Raw genomic sequence first — 8,788 nt, 5'->3', positions numbered from 1 at the left:
CAAATGATGAAGTTGGCAGCTAATCTCTGAAGAGTCTTTCTCTCTTTGCTCGAAGCTTCAGGAGGATGTCCTTTATCAGAAATGAGATTCTTGATATCAATAAACCACGGCTTCCCATCTGGACACCTGGCTGATATTTCAATCGCATTCACATGCGCAGGAGCCCACTGTAATCTCACAGCTAAGGGTTGGACTTCCATAGTTGCAGAGATGTCAAGCATCGAAGCCAAAGTAGCCAAAGCATCAGCAAAGTGGTTCCTGGTTCTTGACAAATGAGTAAAAATGATATTCTTAAATTTTTTAACCAGAAATTCCAAATATGTATTATAAGGAATCAATTTATCCTCTCGAGTTTTCCATTTCCCATTGATCTGACAAATAATGAGCATTGAGTCCCCAAACACATCTATGTCTTGAATTTGAAGAGCTAAAGCTGCCTCAAGCCCTGCAATACAAGCTTCATATTCTGCCATGTTGTTTGTGCATTCAAACTGCAGTTTGATGGATATAGGGATATACTCTTTCTTTGGAGATATCAAAACAGCACCCACTCCTTGACCCCGATTATTGACCGCTCCGTCAAAATACATCGACCATCTGGTACTCGGAGTTTCTTCTTCAATATCCATGATCTCTTCATCAGGAAACTCAGCCTTCAGAAAAACATTCTCCTCTGTGGGAGAATCAGCTAACTGCTCTGCTATAACCCGTCATTTGATGGACTTCTGAGTGACATAAGTGATGTCAAACTCCGACAACAATAACAACCATCTTGCAGTCCTTCCTGTAAGGGCGGGTTTTTCAAACAAGTACTTTAACGGATCCATCCGTGACAATAAAAATACCTTGTTTGATAACAGATAGTGGCGAAGCCTTTGGGTAGCCCAAACTAATGCTAGACAAGTCTTTTCCAAAACTGTGTACTTTAACTCATATTCTAGCATCTTCTTACTGATATAATAGATAGGCTTTTCTCGCTTAGACTCTGGATCTTTCTGAGCAAGCATACAACCCATTGCAGTGTTTGTAATTGACAAATACATCAACAAGGGTTGGCCATGAATGACAGGTGATAAGACAGGAGGCAAAGATAAACATTGTTTAACCTTTTCAAATGCTTCCTGGCATTCATCATTCCACTTCTTCGAGGAGCTCTTCTTTAAAAGCTTGAAAATTGGTTCACATGTCATAGTTAAATGAGATATGAACCTTCTCAAGTATTGAACTTTTCCGAGGAAACCTCTGATCTGCCTTTCTGTTCTTGGCGGTTCCATTTCCTGGATTGCCTTGATCTTTTGAGGATCTACCTCAATTCCTCTTTCACTGACCATAAATCCAAGGAGTTTCCCTGATGTAACTCCAAATACACATTTGTTCGGATTCAGGCGAAGCTGATATTTCTTGATTCTCTCAAAGAATTTTCTCAAAGCAATTGTATGCTCCGGTCTAGTCTTTGCTTTAACGATCATGTCATCTACATAGACTTCGACTTCTTTGTGAATCATATCATGAAGAAGAGTAGTTGCTGCCCTCTGATATGTTGCACCAGCATTCTTTAAACCAAATGGCATTACTCTGTAGCAGTAAGTACCCCACTGAGTGATAAACGCTGTTTTCATCATGTCTTCGGGTGCCATCTTGATCTGGTTATATCCCGAGAACCCATCCATAAAGGATAACAGAGCATGTCCAGCAGTATTATCCACCAGGAGATCAATGTTTGGCAATGGAAAATCGTCCTTTGGACTTGCTTTGTTTAGGTCTCGAAAATCAACACACATTCGAACCTTCCCATCCTTCTTGGGCACTAGTACTACATTAGCGAGCCATTCAGAGTATTCAACCACTTGGATGAATTTCACCTCTAGGAGCTTCTTGACTTCTTCATAAACTTTCAACTCCCATTCAGTTTTGAGTTTTCGGAGTTTTTGCTTCTTTGGATTAATGCCAGGGATTAAGGGTAATTTGTGCTGAACAATCTCCTCATTTAATCCCGGCATGTCATCATAAGACCAAGCAAAAACTTCCTTGAACTCTTTAAGTAAAGAGATTAATTCCTTGCGCTCCTCAGGAGATAAAGTTTTGCCAATCCTTATTTCCCGAATTAAGGTTTCATCACCAATATTCACGATTTCAATCTCCTCTTCGAGTGGTTTTGCACGGCGACTCTTCTCCTGTTGAATCATATGTTTGATTTCAGGGGAAGTTTCGTCGGCATCCTCATCAGAGGGGGAGTCTTGATTATCATTATTATTATCAGATTTTAAAGCAGATTCAGTAGATGAAACAGAAACAGGAATATACACAGAAGAAAACTCCTTTATTTCATTGAAAGTAGAATTGAATACATCCAATGATGAATGGCCCACATCAGGCTTTACAATGGACTCATGAAATGTATTTACGGACTCAAATGATAGGTTGACATCAGTATCAACCGATTCAAACAAATGCAAAGAAGAAACGTCAGGCTCATCAGCAAAAACAGCCTCCAACTCGACTTCACTAGGAGAAATGGACTTATCTCCGGCCTCAGAAACAGACTTGACCTCTACAGTACCTGCATTAAAAGAATCATTAGAAACGGAAGACCCTGAATTAGACTCAGAGAATGACACATACTTATAAACAACTGACTCTTTTGAAGGAGAAAGACAGGACTGAAAAGTAACCTGAGGTAGGACCTGAGAGGTCCAATTAGTCAAAGGTCCATCAGCCGGGGTGATAAGGTGAGTAGGATTCAGTATGAGCGGGCTCTTGCTGATCACGGCTACAGTCTGCGAACTCTCATGGAAAAGAGAACTCAGTGCATCCGACCCTACTGCATCTGCCCAGTCTATTTCAGTATCTGTTTCAGCTCTTGTGCCCTGTAGACTCATCAGCTCATCATCAAGTTTTATGTCAAAGAAGATCTCAAAGCCCGGCAGCCACTGCCCAGTAGATTCATCTTTCCATGCTTCAGCAAAGCCACAGAATGGGATATCAGATCCTTCTTTGCGGAACCTCCCATTCATAGTCAGATCAAATGGTCCCATCGGCAAGTCTACACCTCTACGGCGACACGCTGCCCATTTTATCATATATCGTTTCATTTCTTTGATCTCTGCTCTGGTTGGTTCATACCCAAGTCCAAATAAACCATTAAAAGTCTTGAACACTGGCCACTCAGTCATACCCTGATGGTATCTACCAAGTCCTGCCCCTGGGATATAACCCTGCAGACGGATCATTCTGACAACATTCGAATTTGTACTGCTTAAGAAAAAGATTTCTTCATTCATCGCTTCTTTAACAGTTATAGTTGCCACTTCTAAGGAGAAACCAGTCAAACTAATATCTCCCTCCCTTCCCAGGGTCAATTCCTGCGAAATTTGACCCACTTCCAAATCCGGGTCTCCTTTAACAGTGACCACCTTATGGTTCAAAATAAATTTCAATTTCTGATGCAAGGTGGATGGGACAGCTCCAACTTTATGTAACCAAGGACGCCCCAAGAGCAACAAAAAGGAGGCTTTAATATCTAACACTTGGAATTCGATATCAAATTCTTCTCCTCCTATCAATACCTCTGTGACTAGAGTCCCGATCACATCTCTTCTGGTCCCATCATAAGCCAGAATACCCTGGTCAGAAGGAACAAAGCTCTCAGGTCCGAAACCAAGAGTAGTCGCTGTACTAAGAGGGCATACATTCAGTGCAGACCCATTATCAATAAGGACTTCGGGCACTTTCTTTTTATTACAAACGACAGTAATTCGAAGCGGCTTCGTATGGTCTTTCCCCTCTGGGGGCAAATCACTGTCTGTGAACGAAAGAGTCTTTGCTGTTCTGGCCACGGAAACTACGCTGACAAGCTCGTCAGGAGTTATCTCAACAGACACCTGGGCAGAATTCAACTCTTTCAACACCACTTTCCGGTGTTTCGAAGATGACATCAATAGACCCCAAACAGAGATATTTGCTTGGGTTTTCTTCAACTGCTTCAGAAGATTATCATCTTCTTCATTCACCACGAACCGATTCTGCCTCTGACCATCAGCAGCTCTTGCAATCTCTGCCGGATTGTCAGCGCTCAACTCAGGGGGTTTAAAGACTCTCCCTCCTCTGGTCATATGACGCATCTCGTCACATTGATCATCCAGCAACAGTAATTCATCATCATCCATACTCAAAACATAAGGAACTCTGACATCTTCCTGCTCAAAGTCATCCATTTCTAAAACATATGCGGTCTTTCTTCCTTTCCTCGTGTCATCATTATGAGAAAGATACGATTGAGATGAAGAAGACTCCGCAATCTCTATGTCACTGAATGACAAAACATAGGGCTGCTTCCCTTTCACATCCTGAAGTTCTTCCTCATCGAACTCCAAAACATATGTGTTATCTGTCATGATAGCACATATAAGGGTGGATGGATCAAGAATGGGCTCATCACGAAAGATGGCATTTACTGTAGGAGGAGGAGCAGCACGATGATTCGGGAGAGGATTCTGAGTAATATTCGGCCCTTTAACTGAGAGCTCATCTTTATCAATCAGATTTTGAATTGCATGCTTCAAGGCGAGGCAATTTTCAGTCAAATGGCCCGAATTCCTGTGATACTCACAATGTTGATCCAGCCTCCAGTATGGTGGTAATGGATTTGGCACAGGTTTCAGATCCGGAAGCTTTATCTTTTTGTCCCTCACCAGCTTTTTCAATATCATCGGTAAAGGATAAGGGAGGGGATCGAATTGCCTGAAAACATTTTTTCTTACTGGTCTAGCCACCTCAGCAACAGCCTTGACCTCTGGTCTGAAAGCTGGCTTGAAATAGTTCACTGCATGAACTTCTTTAGGTGGGGCCATAGGCCTCTTGCCTTCCCGCACATCGGACAATGCCTTCGCTCTAAGCCCTTTGGCTATAGCGTCCTCTGTCTGGGTGCCAGTTTTTATCAAATGATCAAAACTGGGATAGTGTTGGGGTGCTATGAAATGAAAGTATTGTGGAGACAGGCTTTTGATCACCAACTTGATCTGATCTTCTTCTGGCATCCTCTGACTCAATTGTGCAGATTTGCGCCTCCAGCGTCTGATAAACAACGTGAAAGTTTCCTGAGGACCTTGCTTTAGCTGCTTCAGGTCTCTCTTTGTTATCTCGATCCCCTCCTCCATCGAAAATTGTTCAACAAACAAGTTCGATATATCATCCAAAGATCTTGTTTCTTCCGGCTTTAACCTCAGAAACCACTTCTTAGCTATTCCTATGAGAGACATGGGAAATAGCTGAGCCATTTGTTCACGGCTCAACCCGTGTTGCTGAGAGAGGGTTATGAACCATCTGACATGGTTCCTCGGGCATCCAGTGCCATCATACCTATCATAATCCGGCGCCTTGAACTTTGGCGGCAAAGTAACACTCGGAGTTTCAAAGTACTCCGAAATATCAAACCTCTTCGGCCCTTGGAATTTCATGTTTTCAATGTCCTTGGCCATCTTCTGACACATATTGAATAACTCATTCTCCCTATTTGTCTGCGGAGCGCAATACTCTTCAGCGTATTGGCCTTCGTCGAGGTCAATCTCCTCAGCAGGAAGATGAGGTCTATTGGGAGCAGGAAATGCAGAAGGAGTAGGCTGGATGACAGGCGCTCTAGAAGTAGAGGTCTTGTCAGTATTCTGAGATTTCAGCACGGCCATTTCTTCTTTCAATCCCGAGATATCTCGAGACATGTTTCTCAACATTTCTTGAATGACCATCATGGGATCAGTTATATCAGCCATTTGGTCAGACTCAGATGAGTTTGATAACTCAAAGGTAGGGGATAAAGATTCTCTGGATGATATAGGTGAGTCAAAATGACGGACAAGTCTAGAAACAGAGGAAGATCTAGACCAGGTAGGTTTGGACTGGTTTTCTTTTGATGGAGCGATGGTTGCTCTCTTTCAGAATCCTGAATGGAAATTAACATATTAGATTAAATGAATGATGGTTGAAATAAGACATTCTGAGCAAATAAAGATAAGAGAAAAACAAACACACTTTCATTGATAAAATTTGAATTGTGATTACAACATATGACAATACGAATCTCTGATCACAATTTGGATAAGAAGATTGACAAATAAAAAAGGAAATACAGAAATCAAGATAATCCAACAGATATGAAATTTCAAGACTCTTCAATCCGAGCTCTCCTGCTTGCAGGCTCTTCCAATATTTCATCACGTCGGGCTTGGGATGATAAACTGAACCTCCTTTCCATATTTTTGTTTCCCCAAGCAGCCACAATGGATCTGATAAGATCAGGAGTGAGATCCTCACAAAGAGGAGGGACTACAGCTCCGGGAGGACATAAAATTCCCGTAACCTGATGGAGAAATCTCATGGGTGCATAAAAAGATGATTTCTCAAGACCCATGAGGTAAACAAATGGATGTGGGTAAGTGCTAGTGAAAATTTGGAAGCACGAATGACTCACCCAACGAAACTGGCTCCACTCTACATGTTGTAACCAATTGTGCCATTCATCAATAGACTGAGGTTGATTGGCGATTGGTTTCCATGTACGGAAATTTTTCAGGGTATACGGATTTTGGTTTTGTCGCTGAAGAAATTGAAGTTTTTCACCAAGCCAGACATACAACAACTTTACACACCCACAAAAATTGTCTTTGATCTCTTGGGAAGCAATAAGATCTAGTCCCAAGAAGGTCTCTGCTAACATGGTGGGTATAGGATTCCTCCCCTCATTAATCTGATCTACCACTCTTAATAGGGTCAAAGATGCAACGTGGGAGTTTCCGCGAAGAACGTGTCGTGCGAAGACCATAAAGATTAAAGCGCTACGTCGACAATCTTGAAAACGAGAATTAGTAGGATCGACGTTTTTGGAAAAGAGCTTAATCAAGTCTTGAATTTTTACGCACTTATCCGTTAGACATGGCAGAGCATCCACAGTTTCATTTTTGAATAGTTTGCAAAACAGATTATGAGGAGATTCTATCCTTGAAGGTTTGATCCAGAGTCCCTCAGATGGGAGCTCTAGCAGGGCACACCAATCCTCAAATATGGGACAGAGTTCAAAACGACCAAATTTGAATACATGAAGAACAGGATCCCAAAGTCCAGCGGCTGCTTGGAGAAACTTCCAATTTATATCCCGACTGTTCAAATGAGTGAACGAATTGATGAAATGATCAGCCATATTTCTCTGTGACTGTTCACGCGGAAGAGCTTTAATTGCATCGGCTATCCAATTATCCAACAAAATGTTCGCCATAATCAGACCTGACACAAAGATGGAAGGGATAATGAGGGAATGAAGAAAACTTGGAATAATCAAAGATTAGAGATAAACTTAATGATCAAACATAAGAAGGATACAATTGGTGACATCGAATATTCCAATGATGATCAAAGATGATCAGAAACTCAGAAACAAGACCGCGGTCACAAAATGACAAAAGTAGATCATAGACCGGATCTAAATCTGGAAGATGGATGTCAAAAATGTATGATCAAGGAGATCAACAATGATAGACTATGGCCATAGAGACAGTAGACAAACTGTCGACCATATCTAAAGACAAAACAAGCAAAAATTTGATTAATATATACGAAATATGAATGACACAACAAAAGAATGGATAAATGAGGTTTGAATTTGAAGAATAAAACAGGTGAAATTTATCATCACTGGGCCAAAGAATAAACCGTAGCTATAAGTGTGACAAGTATAAGTCACTAGCCGGGTTTAGATCTGAGAGATGGATAAACAAGACAGACTGATTCAAGCCAGGGATCTCTACTAGAAAGTAGGTCCTGATCTTATAATCAAGAGATATATGGACAAAATCTCAATGAGAAGAGCAAAAGATAGGCCACGACCATGAGAGGGGCAAGTAAGGCCACTGGTCGGGTCTAGATTTGAAAAACGGATTGATATGACTAATTAGATTAGACAAGGAAACCTCACTAAAGAGTAGGCCCTAATCTGATAATCAATATATAAGATATATACATATATATCCTAACCAGGGGCACCAGCCCTAAAATATGATCCCATAGAGTCAAGACACTTGACTCCAGACAAACATGTGAGTGTACTAGGACCGCGCTGTAGTCACATAAAGTGAACTACAATAGTCTATGAATAGGACATGGCTCCTAAATCTAGGCTCCAACATGTGTGAGAAACACATGTTCGTCCTTATATGGATACAATATATATAAACACATGCAGATCCTAATTGGGTTTCACTAAGCCAGCAAATATATTCATGTACATAATATATGTAAAATGAAAGTAGAGCTCCGGACTCAATATATCGGGTACTATGCTTATGATCCATACTTAACATGTATAACACAAGTACGCCTAGTGCTATACATAGTATGCTTCATTGCTCATCGGCTGCTGTAAACACAAGTACGCCTAGTGTTTACGTCTGCAGCACCGGCGCATAGCTTGGTAATAGATACAACAATCCCAGCAGGGTAATGACATCCCATCTGGCATGTACTGTATCTATCCCATGGAGCCAATAATAATAAAATCAAATAAGAGCAAAAATAAAAACAAAATGATGTATGCCGTGCAGTGTGTGAATCCCTTGTTTTAAACACCTATTTGGTGCCCCTGGATTCTAAGCGATTAAATTCCCATTTACAATGATTTTAGCCAAAAATTCCTCAAAGTTAGTAACAAATGGCATTTTAACAGAGTTAGGCAACGTTTCAAGAACATCCCCAGCAGAGTCGCCAGCCTGTGGACCCCGATCCGTGATAGGCGGCGAGAGGGAAC

Source organism: Tasmannia lanceolata, unplaced genomic scaffold (assembly GCF_043159265.1).
Source record: "Tasmannia lanceolata isolate RefF3 unplaced genomic scaffold, GAP_Taslan_0.1 ptg000013l, whole genome shotgun sequence".
In the NCBI taxonomy this organism is placed as follows: Eukaryota; Viridiplantae; Streptophyta; class Magnoliopsida; order Canellales; family Winteraceae; genus Tasmannia; species Tasmannia lanceolata.
Note: the sequence above shows the minus strand (reverse complement) of the source record.